General features: G+C 42.4%; 1 long non-coding RNA gene across 1 annotated transcript; it reads left to right on the forward strand.

Moving 5' to 3' along the window:
* Positions 1-5,300: 5,300 nt before the first annotated feature.
* Positions 5,301-17,838, forward strand: LOC136842847 (uncharacterized). The gene is made up of 3 exons (XR_010854363.1): positions 5,301-5,566; positions 14,618-14,854; positions 17,622-17,838. It is a non-coding gene; the product is annotated as an uncharacterized lncRNA (long non-coding RNA).
* The last annotated feature ends 374 nt before the right edge of the window (positions 17,839-18,212 follow it).

Genomic DNA, 18,212 nt, shown 5'->3' on the forward strand with positions numbered 1-18,212 from the left:
CAACAAGAGATGGACACTTATTTGTAAGATTTCCAGAAAGGAAAAACTTAGAAAAGGCAAAAATGGAGATTGAAAATCACAAATCAAATGAATGCCAGCAGCATCTTCAAGTGTAAAAATTGTGTAAAGAAAGGCCATAGTGATACTAAACATAAAACATATGATGGCAGTAAGTGCACAGTATATAAAGAATGTGTGTCAAAGGTGAAAAATAATACGGATCATGGCTTTGATTAATAATCTGTGCAATTTAAAAAAGAACTAAAGACTCTCCTATCCTGCAGGAGCTACGATACAGACGAGAAAACACTGAAAGACAATTATAAAATATAAGAAGTACCTCATTTTTAAAAGCACAAGGGCCCACCAGAGGGAATCCGAATTATCCCTGCGGAGGGCTGTACATAAAACCAAAGTAAAGTCGATGTAAATTTATAGATTATCTATGTAATCACTGTAAAGAGGAAAGATGCTTCTTATTATCAGTAACTGACGAATCGTGACGATCACAAGAAAAGTAGAATCAGTACTTCCGAAATGCTTCACCCAGCTTAAAATGTCCGAAGGCGTTTCTCGCTATATTACTGCCATTAGATTTAAGAAAATTTAATAAATATCGTTTTGAACCAGAATCTTTTCATAATTGGAGATATGAGAGGTATTTTCACGAAACAAAATCAATGATACAGCCTCGTATATTCAATCGACATTAGTTGAAAATTAGACCAAAATCACACGAACACAAAAGTATTTTGAACTCAGTTCTTTGTTTACGTCGTGTGTCAACATTGTTGCCAGGTCCGGGTGAATGAAGCAGAGAAGTTGCTTCCTCATTATGATGAAACTGGACTCGAGAAAGGCATTGTTTATACATCATTTATCTCCATTTTATATTTTGCAGTGCTCAGAACAGTATATTTATTTCCACTTGTGAAGAATTATGTAACTATAATAGTCTTTCTGGTCTTCACGTGTTGAGATATCCTGGAGTTACGTTTACATTCTTCAGGGTCCTTTGAAGGGTGACGTAACCAGGCCTGGGTCACAGATGAAAATGAGTGAGTAATATTTTACAGAGGAACAGATATCTTAGCACTAATGTAAATTTGTCATTTGAAAATAACAAAAATTGAAGATTCTGGCTTTATACGAATGTTCTTAGCAGTACTTTGTATCAAAAGATTATTTTGATTTTAAATTACTGGGTTATGACACCTGTAGGTTCTTTATAACTTTTATGTGTCACGAAGCTAGTATTATGTCAGGAAAGGAAAGTGTAGGTAATCCACTCTGCATTTTTGTTTATGTACCTGAGGGGGTGTTCATTTCAAGTAAAGACTAAGTTCATGTCAGCTGATCGTACTGGCGTTGCTGTGAGGGACTTTGTACCTTACGTTTGTCACTTTACTGAAAATTAATATTTGCACCACTTCCAAAATAATGCTCTGACGAGGAACGCCAGCCATTGAGGGACAAAGTGAGTTGCTGTTATTATTCTTGTATTACTTTAAACATTCCAATGAAATTCTGTTATAAGATGGAGTTTTTTTTTAAGGTTTATGTGCATAATTTGGCTCCATAATCTAACACACTTTAACCCAATGAGAATCTTTCTGAAACTGAAGACCCTCAAAAAATGTTTTAGAAAAGCAAATAATTGAGTTTATCAAGCACTTTGAAGGCATTTCCAAATGAAACACTGTTGAACAGTGAATTTGTGTCAGCCTGTCACTCAGTAACTGTTGACATTATGGGCGTCAGAGTGAACTGAAACTTTATTATTGGACCCCCAAGGTCGGTTACCTTTTTTTTATGCTTTGGTCCTGCATGTGGAGAAGGTAGGATCTAGGATGCTACCAGGATCCTACATGTCTAGCTCAGCCCCTTCTCATTCCCTTCATTTAATTAAGCTGTACATATGAGCACTCTCACTCAAGAGGGTCCTCTTGCAAACCTCTTGCTGAATCCTAATATCCCCGTAAATGTTCGCATGCATCATTTTGCTCAAGTTCTCTGCCTTCTCCTTTTACGTAAGTCGATAAAACTGTCCGGCATTTGCCAGTGATAAAAACGAGGCAAAAAAATTAATAAAAATTCAATATCCTTATTTCACAGACGACGCTTCGTGGCTTCATTCTATCAATTTAAAAAGCATATATGTTGTGCATTTGTCGTCCTTGTGAGATTTTTTGTGGTTTATTCTGAGAAGAAAAGGGAGTTGCTCAATTCAGTGAAAAACAGTTGTTCCATTTTCTGTTGAGTTTTTTAAATTAAATGTTTATTATGAAGAGCGTAAGGGTCTTCATATTTTATCATAAAACTATAAATGATGCTAATATGGCATTATTGGAATATGCATACGGATTACGATTGCATTCAGAATGGCATGAAAACAGAAATTCATTGGCTAACAGATTTTTCAATTATACAAGTTATTGTGATTTGGGGAAAAGATTAACTAAAGCTTTGGCACTGATAAAAGTCTCATGACACTGGTTTGCTCTTTTGACTCTCCAAAAATTGATTCCTTTCGAAATTGGTTTCGTTTTGAATGAAGAACAAACTCGGCGAGTTGCTTATCCAAGATGAAAGGGTTGACATTTTTATAACTTTAGAATTTTGAGTTTGATATTCAACCAAACAGCAGTGTAAATATTATTCATCATATTATTTTGAACCATATTTCAAATAGCTGAACACGGAAATACCATTCAATGAGAATAATCTTTTAATATTTAGTAAAAGAGTATATCCAGCTACTTGGTCCTTTGTCCATTGGTGCCAGACGATGGATGAAAAATATGACTTCAAAATAGGGATCTAATAAGGAAAGAAAGACTGTAGCGACCAGTTTTTATTTATTTTATATATATATTTTTCAATCTATTCAATAGTATGTAATGAAAACTGCCATTAATAGCTTGATAATCAAAGAGATAATATTAGATTTCACGTTCAAGCTTGAGTTTTCGTCTTCTTTTTCTGGGATCCTTGGTGCTCGAAGCGTGTTTACATTACTTTTCTTTCGGATGTTGAAAGCCAGTTGTGATGAAAACACTAAAGAAAAGTAGTGTATCGCGTTTTCCAGTCGAAGTGGGTGTCTTGTGATATCAACTTAATTCACTTACAGAAGGTATCGTAATCTTTTTCAGAGCCTTTTGTACACATTTATTAGTTTAAGGTACCGATATCTCTGCTATCGCTTTTCAAGTCTCCATTTTTAAACAGATTTAAAATAGTTTCAGTGGTTCAGTTCCACAGCAATTCCTGCTTATTCTAGGTAGGTATGAGAAGAGTAACATCTATAGAAATTGAAAATGTACTTGTCTTGAGAACATAAAAGAGAAATCACCCAGGTATTATTCGTAACGATGCCGAATTTAGTGGTAATCACGGGGAAATGAAGCAAGAACAATACTCCCGAAATGCATATTTTGACAAACGCCGTAAAACGTTTGCCTCCTAATAATTGCCATTCACTGCAAGAACACTGACCTAGTATCCCTTTATATCCGTAGCTTTTAATATATTGGTGAAGTAGGAGTGTTTCATATAAAATGTCATTTTAATAATACAAACAAACATATTCAAATAACATCATGAAATAGAAAATTAGACGAAGGAGATTGGCATATATTGCAACCATTTTTTTGGAGGGTCGATGTTACCAAGTCTGGTAGAATGAATGTGGTTATTATTTGTACCCTTTTTCCTCTTAATCTGGATTCTGGAAAGGTGTTGTTTACATATGAATAGTCTGAATTTTATTTGCTATGATACCCATGGCACTATATTTATTTTTATTGGCGAGATAATTGATAAAGTATAATAGTTTTTAAATTCCTCAAGTGACGTCTTAGCCCCTCTCACGGACTCTAAAGTTAAGGTTTGATGTTTACGTTGTTCGAGATCCTTTGGAGGATGACGTCACATAGCAAGGGTCTCCAGGAAAGTAACGGTGCGACATGGAAATCAAAATTTGACCACCAATATTAAAAGATAAGTTATGAAATTTTGCTCCACGAAAAAGAGATTTTAGTTCAGTGGATATAGCAGCTGCCATGGAAGGTTTTTCACAGGTAGATAAAAATGTATAACCTAGCCTTATATTATGAAATAATGCCATTTATTCCAGATATAATGGAAAAAAGAGCTCTCACAGCAGTTTAGTTTTCAGTTTTGCGATTTTGGTTTCTTATTTGCTATTATTCATACTGAAAAGGGTTAAAAATCTATTTGCATGACATCCAAAATGCTGGTCTAGAAATAATAAAATGCCGACTGCCGAGAGATATGGTAAGTTTTATTATTATTATTATTATTATTATTATTATTATTATTATTATTATTATTATTATTATTTATGGACTTCTTCAAATTTCTACACTGCAGTTAGTTTTTTCGTGTTTTCCATGCATAGTTTGGCTAAAACTACTAACTTCAAGATATTGTCACAGGGATCCCTCAACCAGGTAACTAGTGTAAAGGGGTAACTAAAGAAAACTTAATAAAACGACGGATTTGCGGGTGTTCTTTTGTTCAAGGACACTTTATTAAAGGGAGCAGAATCGGGAAAGGTTGTCATGGAAGAGAGAGAGAGAGAGAGAGAGTCTCATTAACGTTTAGCAGGCTTCTTATGTGACTGGGAACGGAATATGAAAGGTGTTGGTGAATTCAGCAGTCACCCCGTAGTGGGGTAGTGCTGCCAGTGCACCTCATGCGGTGCACTGTAGGCATTACTTAAGGTTCTTTGCAGCGGGCCTTCAGCACCTAGCTGCAACCCTTTTCGTTCCTTTTTACTGTACCTCCTTTCATATTCTCTTTCTTTCATCTTACTTTCCACCCTCTCCCAACGATTGACTCATAGTGCAACTGCGAGGTTTTCCTCCTGTTACACCTTTCAAACCTTTTACTGTCAATTTCCGTTTCAGCGCTGAATGGCCTCATAGGTCCCGGTGCTTGGCCTTTGGCCTAAATTTTATTATATTGAATTAAATTCAGTTCATCAGTCATTGTTAAGTATCATACTAGTACTTTACCAGATACAAAAGCTGATAAGATTTTAATGTGAAAAAAGTAGACCATGAGAGTAGTTAAAATAATACGAAATATTGCAAATGCATCAATGAGAAACAGCGCCGTTTGCGTATTACATGCCTTAACGTTTTCTTTGAATCCGCCTACCGGGGGACTCGGACCATTTTCTTTGAAAATAATATAACGAAGGTAATTGGCCATTTTCACCCTTATTGCATCCAAATTTACCGAAAGCAAGGTAAGTCTCCCCAGTCGAGATGGTTGAAATTCCGAGAAAAGTTTAGCCGAGTTTTTGGTACTTAAATCTCTTATACTTTACTCACTCATACGATAAACCAAGGGAGATAAGACCAAAAGACTTATTACCGAAAGATGAGAAATTATTAGGTCTTCTCTATGCAAAGTTCAATTTTCTGCCGCTAGAGGAAATCCCCCAACGACCAGACCAGCCAGCATTCATACCATTCATGCGTCACAGAATACTCGTGAATAAGTTAAGCTCTACGTCCCCATATCTCCAATATGCCGAGTAAGTTATCTTTGTCCTTTCATGCTTGTTTATCCCAATTCCCTCAGGATCTATGTCAGTGACTCAATATACCAATTTTAGGGGTTTACTGACGGTTTTGTGACAGAAGCTTTTTATTATTATTATATTAAATATGGTGGTCTGGTATTTCTAGCTTGAGCGAATCCTTTAGCCGGTTGGTAATTGGGTAGGTAAACCTAAATAGAACAAGTTATTCCTTTCCGAGAAGCCCATTGCCTGGTATTCGGTATGTATGGGGTTTTCGTCCTTTGAGTATTATTGTGTGAGGGTTGTTTATATCTAAGCTGCCTTATACCAGCAAGACCATTGTCTGAAGGTGGGGTAAGGTTTCCTAGGGGCTGTTTGAGTTAGGTAGGTAGGGATCGTAGCCAAATTAACTAAGCCAGCACTAGGCGATTCATATTAACTCTCATTATCAGGATATAACTTGAGGAATTTGTGAGGATAAGCCCACATTAAAAGTCAAACATTTATGTGTATAGGATTTAAGTCGGGAATCGAGGACTATCCATGTGGTAGGCTTATAGGACATTTGATAATATTGACCCTCATCCAGGTATAAGTACCGAGAGCTTGATTTTTGTTCATGTATTTGTGGTTCCTGTTCCATGTTACCCCATGTTACCCAAGGTATAGCATCATTCTTTGTAACTTGCAGCCCCATCCCCCACGTGTTCCTTTGTCAGGGAGATGAGAGTTTGTCAGGCCCATCGTGGGTAGTTGAAAAAAAAGTAATGAATAGCCTAGGCTAATTTCATGGTAGAGCTAATCGTAGGTAATTACTTACCATAACTACCAAGCTAAGTTAATTTCTCGAAAACACATGCCATATATTTTTCCAATGTATGATTTATGCACTTTAGTTTTTGAGTGGGAAAACCCATTAAAAAGATGTGCAGTAGAGTTGCACATGTATTTACACAGGTTGTGGCAAGCTTGTAAAGTATCCTAACTAACCTATCACAAGGCTCTAACCTGGCAGGGGACATGGCTTTGACCCCCCAGTGATATTGCACATATCAGAATGTGTCCACAGGTATTCTGCCACTAGAAATTTTTAAAGCATGAAAAAATATGAACAGGCGAAAAAACTTTGTCTTGCATCACAAGCCTAACAATAGCATAGGGAGAAAAAAGTGAGCATGATAGTGTGGCAATGTTATTGTAAATTACAGGGGTCCATCTTAACTTACCTAACTTAGGGTGCCACATCTTACCTTGTCCAGGGATTCCCTGGACATGGATTAGACTCAAAGAGGAGTCACATACATTATTAGATAAGCAAGAACACTGCAAAAAGTTTTTAAATGTAATTAGTGGCCAGTATTTGATAAATGACCCTGTTGTTCTTTTTGGAGTTTATGCACATCTATAGCCTTCCGTAAATAATGCGTACCATAATTTGTTATAGATGATCAAATGAAACCATGCTGCCACGACCATGATTTGTATGATAAGAGTTGTGCTAGGAGTGCAGATAGTTATTGGGAACATTGTCTGTATTAGAGCTGAGTGTGTTTATACTGAGGTGTGGAAGATCTTGCTCTCTAGAGGTGATGACCATAAGTGGTGATCTACCCTCAAATCATTGCATTCTAGAGTTTATTCTAGCATGCCTCCCATTGTGGAGGCTGATGGAAGTGCTATACAGTGCCCTAAGGCGCAACTTATGACTAAAGTCCTTGTCAGTAAGACAGTGTAGCGAGTCCTGGGTGTTGCTTCACGCATGCTTTCCAGAGGCTAAGTTGTTTGATGGCTTTCAGATCTGGAGAAGCTAAAAATTTGCCTCTGGGGCTTGACAGTTCTGGCATCATAGACCCTATTAGGAACTATGCATTTCAGTTTCGGTATTGTAAAGGCCTTTGTACTTGTGACACTCACTTGTCAGTATCTTTTGATGAGGGTGCAGAGGTATGGAAGATCGGTGTATATTTGAGTGCAGGTTTTTGCCATGTGAATCATAAAACTCTTATCAGCAAGCCAAGATTATATGGAATTACTGGATCTTTTATTAATATTTTATATGAATCTTTAGTAGGCAGAACCTGAAGGGTGTGTGTTGATGGCCAGTGTAGTACTGTAGGTTTAGTAATGTCATTTCAGGTGATCATGTGGCAAGGTCTGGAGAAAAAATGATTGTATGTGTCAATAATGCTACTCTTCTAGCTGTTGTTCCTTCTCTGCGCCTTAGGTCTGTGGTTGTGGAATCCTTGAGTCGAGGTCTGGCATCTATTCATGAGTGGAGTAGGCTTTGGGGCATGAAGCTTAACCCTTTCAAGTATGATGGCTGCATGAGTCCAGAACACTTTTGCCATTGCATCCAGATTTACTGTGAAATGTTATGGTTTTATTTGTTGGTGACTTAAGATTTTGTGCAACTTAATAAGGAATTGACTTTTGAGAAGCATGTATGTATTATTGGTTCCTCAGTTTTTCAAAAGTTGATGTCGTATGGAAATGTTTTCAAATGTTATGTTATGAAGCTATTACAGTATATCTAAGTATTTTAACTTTGAATTTCCCTTTTTTGGAATAATGTTTTCCAGTGTGGTCTTTGAGTGCTGACTCTGTCACAGACTCTTGGACAGTTATGTCATTAGTCAAGTTTATTTTGCCTTTTTTGAATGTTGACTTGAGGCGTAGACATGAAGGGAGTTCATTGTTTGTTGTGTAAAGTCACCAATTCGGCGCCAGGATAGTGTTTCGGCGGCGCCATTAATTAAGTCTCCGCTGAGCTTGTTTTCTTGGTGACTTCCCGTTTTCTTCAAGCTAAATTAGTCACGCCTAAAACGCCAGGTCACGCATTTTTATCATTTTTACTTTATGGTATTTATATAAATGTCACACATTGTGTATCACATGTTTCTTCATTCACAACATCAAGACTGTATCTATATTGTGCCTCTGTATGTTTTGTATTGTAACATACCTAGTCGTTCACTGTATATTATTATTTATTGTTTCCGACCTCAGGTCACAGTCAATTCCATTGTCTCTCACGGTTCGGCGTCAGTCGGCCGCAATATAAGCCGCCTGGATCTGTAATAAATCAGCAGTAACCTTTACCTGCTCGTTTCTTTGACACCTTTTTACAGTGGTGACCCCGGAGTATCCCGGAGCCATTAGCGGACTCACACGGCACTCAGTCTTGGCTCCAGGGTTTCTCCAAAAACGCTCTTAGCGGCTAAACACGGCGCTGTAACCAGCGTTTGAGCGTGCTGACTCGTCGTCGTACCCCATCAAGCGTCACTAGCGGACCCAAACATGCACGTCAAGTGCGTACTGACGCCGATATCCTACTTTATGTAAGCAAGTCAAAGGAGCGAGCATGGACGCACCGATATCCCCTTCATGCAGTTAAACGCGGACCCGCGGACTCGAGGTTTTGTACCTCCCCATCGCAGCCGCCCAGCCCCGCACGCATCGGGCCCTCCGCAACTCCACACCAGCGCCCCAAACACCACGACGGCCGGGCAACACAATCGCGGGCCGGGCCCTCACCCTAAAGCTGCCGCCCGTTCGCAGGGCAACCCATCGAGATGGCTGCGAGGGTGGAGAGCCACTTCAGAATCGCGGACCTCACGGACGAAAATCCTACAGGCGACACAGTGCTCAACGCCCTTCCCAGGACGTACAACAAATTCATCTCGCGGGTACCGAAACACTCACCTGTATACAGCATTACAAAAGTTCCTCCTCGAAGCTTGCTCCTGCCCATCGCCGAGCGGGCCGCCGTGCTATCGACCTTGCGCAATAACCCACGCCATCGACCTCGATCCAAGAGACGCTAGGGGCATGGTCGAGATCTCCTGTCAACACCAGTCTCGGGTGACACGAACAAGCGGCAGGAGATAAGCTCGACATGGGAAATTTTCCTTCGCCAACTCTCCCGGAAGTACGCAACCAGATCGCTCACCCCTACACCATGCCTGTCGAGGACCTCAGAGGCGGCACAACACCTCACAGACTCCGTCAAGGCTTCTGCGGCTAAAACCGCCACTCAGCCGGTCAGCTCCGTCCAGCCTGAAAGAGGACATAGAGCAGCCCGTCAACGCCATCGCCAACAAACGTCCACCGAACCACAGTAGACGGTGGTCCCGGCTTCTGTCGCTATCACAAGTGGTTCGGAAAGGACGCCCGAAACTGCCTGCCGCCTGCTCGTTCAACCGCTCAAAAACGGGAGTGGCGGCGGCCAGCAGGACAGGCCGCCATGGCAGCCGAAGAACCCAGGGCCTCAAAACAGTAGGTTTCCTACGCCCATGCCGACACCGCCTCCGCAGGATGATGCTGGTCGACACAGGAGCCTTCAAGTCGGTCTTCCCAGCATCCAGAGAGACCGCAACCAGACACCAGACCCGGCCGCTTTCCTGACGGCCGCCAACGGAACCCCCATCCTCTCCTACGGCACCAGGCTCCTGTCGATCTCCATCCTTGGCCAGAATTACTCCTGGGACTTCATCGTCGCGGACGTAGGAACCCCACTCCTGGGGGCCGATTTTCTGGCGCACTTCGGCCTGCTAGTCGACGTGGGGCGCAGCGCCTCCTCGATCCCGACTCCTGCCGATCTCTCCGTTAACGGCGACCCAGACCCACCATCAGCGCCGTCGCCCCCACCAGTACGCACACCTTCTGTCGGAGTTCCCGAGGTGTTTAAGCCCGAGCCGCCAAGTCCCCGGGGCCCCAGCCAAGCACGGCATATACCACCATATAGTGACTAAAGGGCCCCGACACATGCGAAGTTCCGAGGCTTCCCCTCAGCGCCTGCAGGAGGCGAAAAAGCATTCGCGGAGATGGAACGGATGGGCATCTGCAGGAAAGCCTCAGTCCATGGGCCTCCCCCTCCACATGGTGCAGAAACCGACGGCTCCTGGAGACCCTGCGGCGACTACAGACGGCTCAACATTGCAACGGAGCCCGACCACTACCTCTGCCCAATATGCAAGACCTCACGGCCTCCTTTCACGGGCCAAAATATTCACTAAATTGGACCTTCTTAAATCTTATTTTCAGGTACCTGTTGCGCCAGAGGACATACCAAAGACAGCCATCATCACGCCCTTCGGGTCCTATGTGTTCGCCTTCTCCACCTTTCGGGCTGAGGAACGCCGGGGCCACCTTCCAGCGGCTAATGGACAGCATCCTGGGGACCTAAAATTCTGCGTCTGCTACGCGGACGACATTCTCATATTTTCCAGGTCTCACAGCGAACACCAGAGGCACATCAAAGCAGTCCTCCAGCGCCTCCAAGAAAACGGCCTCGTCGTCCGTTTTGACAAGTGTACATTCGGCGTCCAGAAAGCAGAGTTCCTGGGTCACGAGGTATCTCCGACAGGCGTCCGCCCTCTTACATCGAAGGTGGCAGCCGTGAGCAAAGTTCCCACACCCACACTCCATCAAGGCCGTCCAGGAGTTCCTTGGGATGGTCAACTTCTGGGCGCTTCATCCCGGGATCGCGCACACCACGGCCCCCTGACGGAAGTCCTAAGAGGTCAACTGAAGTCCCTGTCTTGGGGACCCAGCCAGCAGCAGGCCTTTTCCCGGACGAAGGCCGCCCTCACTAAGGCAACCGCCTTGGCACACCAGGATCCCAAGGCTCCCTCCAGCTGACGACGGACGCCAGTAACGTTGCCTGCGGTGCTGTTCTGGAGCAAATTATCAACGGCCCCCCCAGCCCATCGCCTTCTTCAGCAAGAAGTTCAATCCGCAGAGTCCTGATACAGCACCTTCGACAGGGAACTCTGCGCGATGTACCACAGTTCGGCACTTCAAGTTCCTCCTGGAGGGGACGCCCTTCACAATCTTCACAGACCACCAGCCACTGGTTCACGCTTTCACGAAGCAAGGACGATGGTCTTCCAGACAGCAGCGCCACCTCTCAGCCATAGCCGAATTTACCTGTTCCGTCAGGTACCTCCCGGCAAGAAAAATCCGTAGCAGACGCCTCTCCAGAGTCGAGGTTGAACGCAGTGCAGCTTGGTGTAGACTACCAGGACCTTGCCAGAGAACAGGCCGCCGACCCAGAAACCCCAGCATACCGCACCGCCATCACATCCCTCAAGTGGCGGACGTGACCCGCCCCGGAGGTCCCAGCCTGCTCTGTGACATCAGCACAGGCCAGCCCCGCCCTTTGGTTCCAGCCTCACGCCGCCGCCAGGTATTTGACATCATCCACGGCCTCTCACCCCCTCCGGCAGGACCACGGCCAAACTGCTTTCAAAAAGTTCGTCTGGCACGGGTGCAAAAAGGACGCCACAGCCTGGGCAAAACAGTGCCTGCAGTGCCAGACCAGTAAAGTGGGTCGTCTGCAGTCGGGGGGTAGGCGAAGTTCCCACAACCAGGACGCCGCCGCCACATCCACATCGACGTCGTCGGGCCCCTTCCCATCAGGCGGATCCAGATACCTCCTCACGGTGGTGACCGTTCAACGCGGTGGCCCGGCCACGCCCATGCAAGAAGCCACCGCCAGCGCGTGCGCCGAGCCCTGCTCTCCAGCTGGGTTAGCGCCGCGCCCCCGGACCACATCACAACCGACAGGGGCCCGCCTTCCTCTCCGAGCTGTGGTCTGCCCTGGCTCAACTGCTGGGAACCACGCACCACACCACCACAGCATACAACCCAGCGGCCAACGGCCTGGTCGAACGATTCCACAGGTCCTTAAAATCATCCCTCATGGCCCGCTGCACCGCCGAGGACTGGAAACATCAGCTGCCGTGGGTCCTCCTCGGATTGAGGACCGCCCCCCAGAGCCGACGGCACCCCATCCGCAGCTGAACAAACCTGGGGAACCCCTCGTGGTGCCGGAGAGCTCGTGACGGATGATCGCCCTCCCCATCTCTGCAGAGGCTCAGCGACGTGGCGGCAAGTTCGCCTTGCAGGCGCTCTACATAGACAGAGAAACCACCTTCGTGCCGCCACAACTGTCATCCGCCACCCACGTCTTCGCCAGAGTCGACGCCGTCCGTCCACCACTAACTAAGCCCTACAGGGGACCCTTCCGCGTGCTGGAACGGAACAGCAAGGCGTTCCGCTGGCACTTCAGGCAGGAACGACTGGGTTTCCATAGACCGCTAAAGCCCGCCTTCCTGTCGGAGAGTCCCGGCAGCGTCGCAGCACCCCTTCCACCCATACGCACTCCAGCACGCCCTCACCACCGCAGGCGCGGCCGCTTCAGGAAGGACCGCCAAACAGCAGCCTCACAGGCAGGAGGCCCCTCAGTTATCCTCAAGGAGCGCGGGCACCCTTCAGCGTCCCACCAGGTACAGGGATTAATCAGACGCGCCCTCGTCTTGGGAGTATTTGTAAAGTCACCACCCGGCGCCAGGATAGTGTTTGCGGCGCCATTAATTAAGTCTCCATGAGCTTGTTTTCTTTGGTGACTTCCGTTTTCTTCAAGCTAAATTAGTCACGCCCAAAACGTGCCAGGCCAGCATTTTTATCATTTTTACTTTATGGTATTTATACGAATGTCACACATTGTGTATCACATGTTTCTTCATTCACAGGCATCAAGACTGTATCTATATTGTGCCTCTGTATGTTTCGTGTTGTAATTCGTACTACGTTCACTGTATATTATTATTTATTGTTTCGACCTCAGGTCACAGTCAATTCCATTGTCTCTCACGGCCCGGCGTCAGTCGGCCGCAATATAAGCCGCCTGGATCTGTAATAAACCAGCAGTAACCTTTACCTGCTCGTTTCTTTGACACCTTTACAGTTGCATACAATGTACTACAACAACAAACATCCTCAGCACTCCTTTAATTGAGCTAGCTGTCTTGCTCACAACACTAGGCAGGCTGCAACTGCAAAGTGTTGTTTTCTAGTATGGGGTTTAATAGTACTCAGTTTGTTGGGAGTTTTATGTTGGCTGTAACTGCTATATGGAATACAGTAGTTTGCCTAGTGCAGATGTAGTCTTCCAGTCTCTTAAATGTTTAAGCAAGGAGCAAATTCATTCCTGCTTTCTGCTGATGTGTCCTGAATTTAGGTGTATCAGTTGTATTGTCTGTTTTTTCATGTTTATTTATCTCCTTTTCCTTTTAACTTTTTTCTCTTTGCAGCCTATGTTTTTTTTTTTTTTTTTTTTTTTTAGCCCCTGTGGGTTTATAGTTCACTGACTGTCCACAAGGGTTTTCAGTAGATGTATTTAAAATAAGAGATTGGCATAGAAATTGCAATGCTTTTTAGTGTACTTGAACTTCTTCATAACTTACTTCTGTGAACCTAAAGGCAGTGAAGAGACTGATTTGTAACTTGCTGTTATATGCAAGACAATTTCTCTGGGAAACTGTGCTTCCTCTGGTTTGAACTTATGGGTTTGGCATGTAATTGGACATAAGGCTAAATAATGCCAACTTTTTGGGTGTATCTGTTTTTGGAACATGTTGCTTCCTTGACTTGAATGTAGTTTAGGCAGTAGCATTATTGTATTTCATGCCAAGGTATAAATACATAGGATCCTTAGTAATACAGTACTTACTTTGTTGTATAGAGAATTGGCAAAATATGACATTATGTTTTTGTAAGTTCTTTGGTCTTGCTTTTAGTTAAATGTATAATTTTACTATACTTTATACAACTTAATGAGGAATTTCCACTTATTTATTCCTTATGGAATAAAATGTTATACATATATTTAATTTGTCATCACGTATTATGCATTTTGTAATACTGTACAGAAGAATCTTGGGGCAAGATGTTACCAAGTTGAGGAGGTAGTTGATTGTCCTGGGTATTTGATATATAGGGATTTCACTAATTTGTTTTTTCATTTACAGATTTGGTAATCTTGAATCATCAGAGAAAATTAAAGCAATGAAAGGTCTTATTGTCAGTAAGCATAAAAGTTACTTTTGATTAATGTTGACAAATTTCACCTTATTTTCATTTAGGATTATTTAAGAGTATGAGTAAACACTCTCATTTCATATTTAATAACCTGCTTTAGAGTTTGCTGTAGCTTCACAGTTACTTGTCGAAATGTTATTCATATAATTGACTTTGTGACAGTAACTGACAATTTTTCAGGTATGGTGCCAACTTGAGATGACCTCTTTTCTATTAGTCTTGGACAGGAACACACAAACGTGTGGAGTGCAGATGCCCCTTATCTGAAAGTGACATGTGAAATTGCAGTACAATAACTGGCAGAACTACAGAGGAAAGGGAAAAGGAAAGATAGAGTAATAACCAAAGAAAGGAAAGAAGCAGTTTTGAAGTACCTTACCTTTATCAGTATGACAAGTTTTCTTCCACGTCATCTTGGTGAGTACAGTACTTGACAGCATTGGCTTATGAGCTGAAGGTAAATTGATTTTTCCACAAATTATGGATTTGATACATTGTGTTAACTGTATTGTAGTATGTGGTTTTATCCTTTCTCCAAACCATCCTCATTGGTTTGTGCCCAGCCACTTGGTACCTGTCACTACTTTGACTGGTTTTTGTACAACCCACCTCTGTATTATCACAACTATGCAGAGATTTGAGTACAAATTTATCCTCATGAGTCCTGGTGAGGGGGGTATGCTACCACACATGCCCCATTGCAGACCAGATGGGAATTCAGGCAGAAAGTGTGCAAGACAGAGATAGTGTAGGGAAGTTACTTTACGTCTAACCCCATAAATGGAAATGCTAATGTTTAAAGTTTATAAGGATATGTGTGGTTAGTATAAATGCTTTCCAGTACCTAACTGTAAAACTCCATTTGAATGAGTAATGATTGTATTTTCTAGTATCAGTGGGTGTTCCCAGATAAGAAGTACATGTACTGTAACGGTGAATGTAGCCATCAGCCTAAAAAATGCCCAGTAGTGTGTAATTGGACAGGACAAAAAAGATTCATGTACTAACTATGGCCATACCCACTATACAAAAAGCCAAATGGCTAAATATGGCATCTTGGCTCTGGCTTGCTCTCCCTTGAGAGCCCAAGGTCATTTTTTGTCAACCCAGCATGGTTTTTGTGTTAACCCTAGCATCAGGATCAAGTACAGCCATGTCTAATGATTAAAAAGAAAGCCACCAGTGGACTAAATAAGGCATCAAGTTCTCACTTTGCTCTCTAGGAATTGAAGGTAGTCTCATCAGCACGTTTGACTCAACATGGTCCTCACACCTAACTCCTGGTGACTACCAGACTAACTACAGCCATGCTGCTGTAGTACAATCTAAGCTGACTTTGTTAGTGGTTTCTGATCCATTTTTAAATATGACATGCAAGCTGCATGGTAGTTACAAGTGACCAGTCATACATGGGCTGAATTGTGTAGCAGGCAATATAAATAATGTATGGGCATATGATTGTGAGAGCATTTTGTGATTTATTTCCACATCTAGGTTTGGCAGCAAAGTTTGGAATCACAGTATATGGTTACTATACTTCATATTTAATACACTTGTATATATGATTTGATGTGCTATATTTCTTTATAACTTTTCTTGTCCCCTGAGATTTAAGTGGTTACTTGCTATATTGGTGATTTTTTGAGGCTATCCTTAGAATCATGCAGGAATTAGGTACAAATGAATCTTCCCTGTCACTTGAGGTGTGGCGAATTTACTTATCCTGTTACAGTATAGGGATTTTGAAACAGAATTGCTCTCATGAGGTTAAACTACACTTGAGCAAGGAGAATCATGTCTAGTCCTGGGATTAGTTTTATGAGAAGACCATTATTGGAAAGCATGGTAAATGGCTCCTGAAGCCATTCCTACCAGGTACATTTCAAATAAGGCATAAAAGATACGCTGCACATTTCACTACAGATCTAGTCAGTCCTGTGACAGTATATTCCAGGTAGGTCAGATTTGCCATTTGGATCTGCCTAGTGTGTTTGAAGGTCCTTTCATTTGACCTTATACAATCTGAACTTCATTATCTAAATTCTAAACCATTGTCTACCAGTTTGGCCATGTGTAATTGTCATGTATCCCATATGTTATTTTGAATTGAATTGAATATAGAATTTAGGCCAAAGGCCAAGCACTGGGACCTATGAGGTCATTCAGCGCTGAAACTGAAATTGATGGCAAAAGCTTTGAAAGGTGTAACAGGAGGAAAACCTGGCAGTTGGAAAGTAAGACAAGAAAGAGAACTTGAAAGGGGGTACAATGAAAGGGGTTGCAGCTAGGGGCCAAAGGCATGCTGCAAAGAACCATAAGTAATGCCTACAGTGCACCGCATGAGGTGCACTGATGGCACTACCCCCCTATGTGGCATGTTATTTCGATCTTTTGTATGATTATGTTGCCAACTATTCTCTGGCTTATTCTCCCACATGCTGATTGATAATCTCTGCACCTCTTCAGTGATTTTTTGATGTCAAGGTCAGTGGTGAGAGGAAACCTCTCGGGTCATGTTGCCAGAATGTTTTGCATATTTTATGTAAACACAGCTATTACCTTTGTTACAAATGCTACCATGCAGGTAACCTTCATGCTCCTAGATCGTGAGGAGATTCAAGGCGGTTGAGCATGGTTATACAGTATTCAGGTTTTTGAGTTCAGATTGCTAGGCTAGTGATTGATTCTAGTTTTGTGGTACTAAAGACACACTTCAATGCTGTTACTTTGGATCTAATTTCTTTCCCATGCGAGGTGAATAATAAGTTGCAAATTTTGTTTTCTAGGACCTTTGCAAATTTTGTTTTCTAGGACCTAGGTATATGTATCTTAAATGTTTTTAAGTGCTAATATTATACATGCTAATATCACAGCACTTGGGTGGTAGGGTTTTTAGATAATTGCAGTGATGCTTAATTTTAATGTGGAATATAATTTGTGCGCTACTGAACGAAAAGTGAAAACTGCATTTATGCATTGCTGAAAAAATGTATTACAGTGAAAAGTGTAACTAGTTCTCAAGTTCCTTTACTGTAATTTCTTCATTTTATGCTAGTTGCATAATTAATCTTTCTGTATTGTGTATGGTATTGTTCCTTCAGTAATTATGAAGCTTTAATAGTTTTCCGCAAGATTTTAAAATATTCTGGTTTGAAATGTAAATTAATTACTGTTGTACTTTCAGGTGGTAAAATGAAACCCACATCAGTTAATGCATCAGGGATTTTCATGAAAAAATTCTGAGGCAGAGGCAGCTCCTACATAGAAAGTTGTAAAAAAAAGAAGACAATGAGCAGTGTGTGAAAAAGCATCGCCTATATAGGAAGTTGCAGCAGCAGGGAGAAATGGGAAATGCAAAGATTCACTCAAGAGGATTATCTACTAACGAAAGTCCAACGAAAGTCCAAGAAAAACAGCAGAAAGGAGATAAATTGAAGAAAACTTATTAGAGAAGTTAAGGAATGAGATACTTCAGTCTGGAGTAACAGCAGCAATGGGTAAATTTGATATCTCTTTTGGAAGGTGGCACTGGAAAGAGAGACAGCACTAAAGCTCTTCAGAGTTTTAAAAAATTCGAATTGTGGATATGAAATATAGAGCATGGTGTAACTTAGTTTTTATTTTTACCACAGAGACCTCATGTGACTTAACTTCCTCCAGTTTTCACAGTGGCCACAAAAGGTTCAAGAATCTTCATAAAAAGTCTAGTTCCTTTTTCGTCCTTTGCTTTATTCCTGTCGAAAAAAGTTTTCTGCTCAATGGTGCTTTTCTACTT

This window comes from Macrobrachium rosenbergii, chromosome 10, assembly GCF_040412425.1.
Source record: "Macrobrachium rosenbergii isolate ZJJX-2024 chromosome 10, ASM4041242v1, whole genome shotgun sequence".
NCBI classification, from domain to species: domain Eukaryota; kingdom Metazoa; phylum Arthropoda; class Malacostraca; order Decapoda; family Palaemonidae; genus Macrobrachium; species Macrobrachium rosenbergii.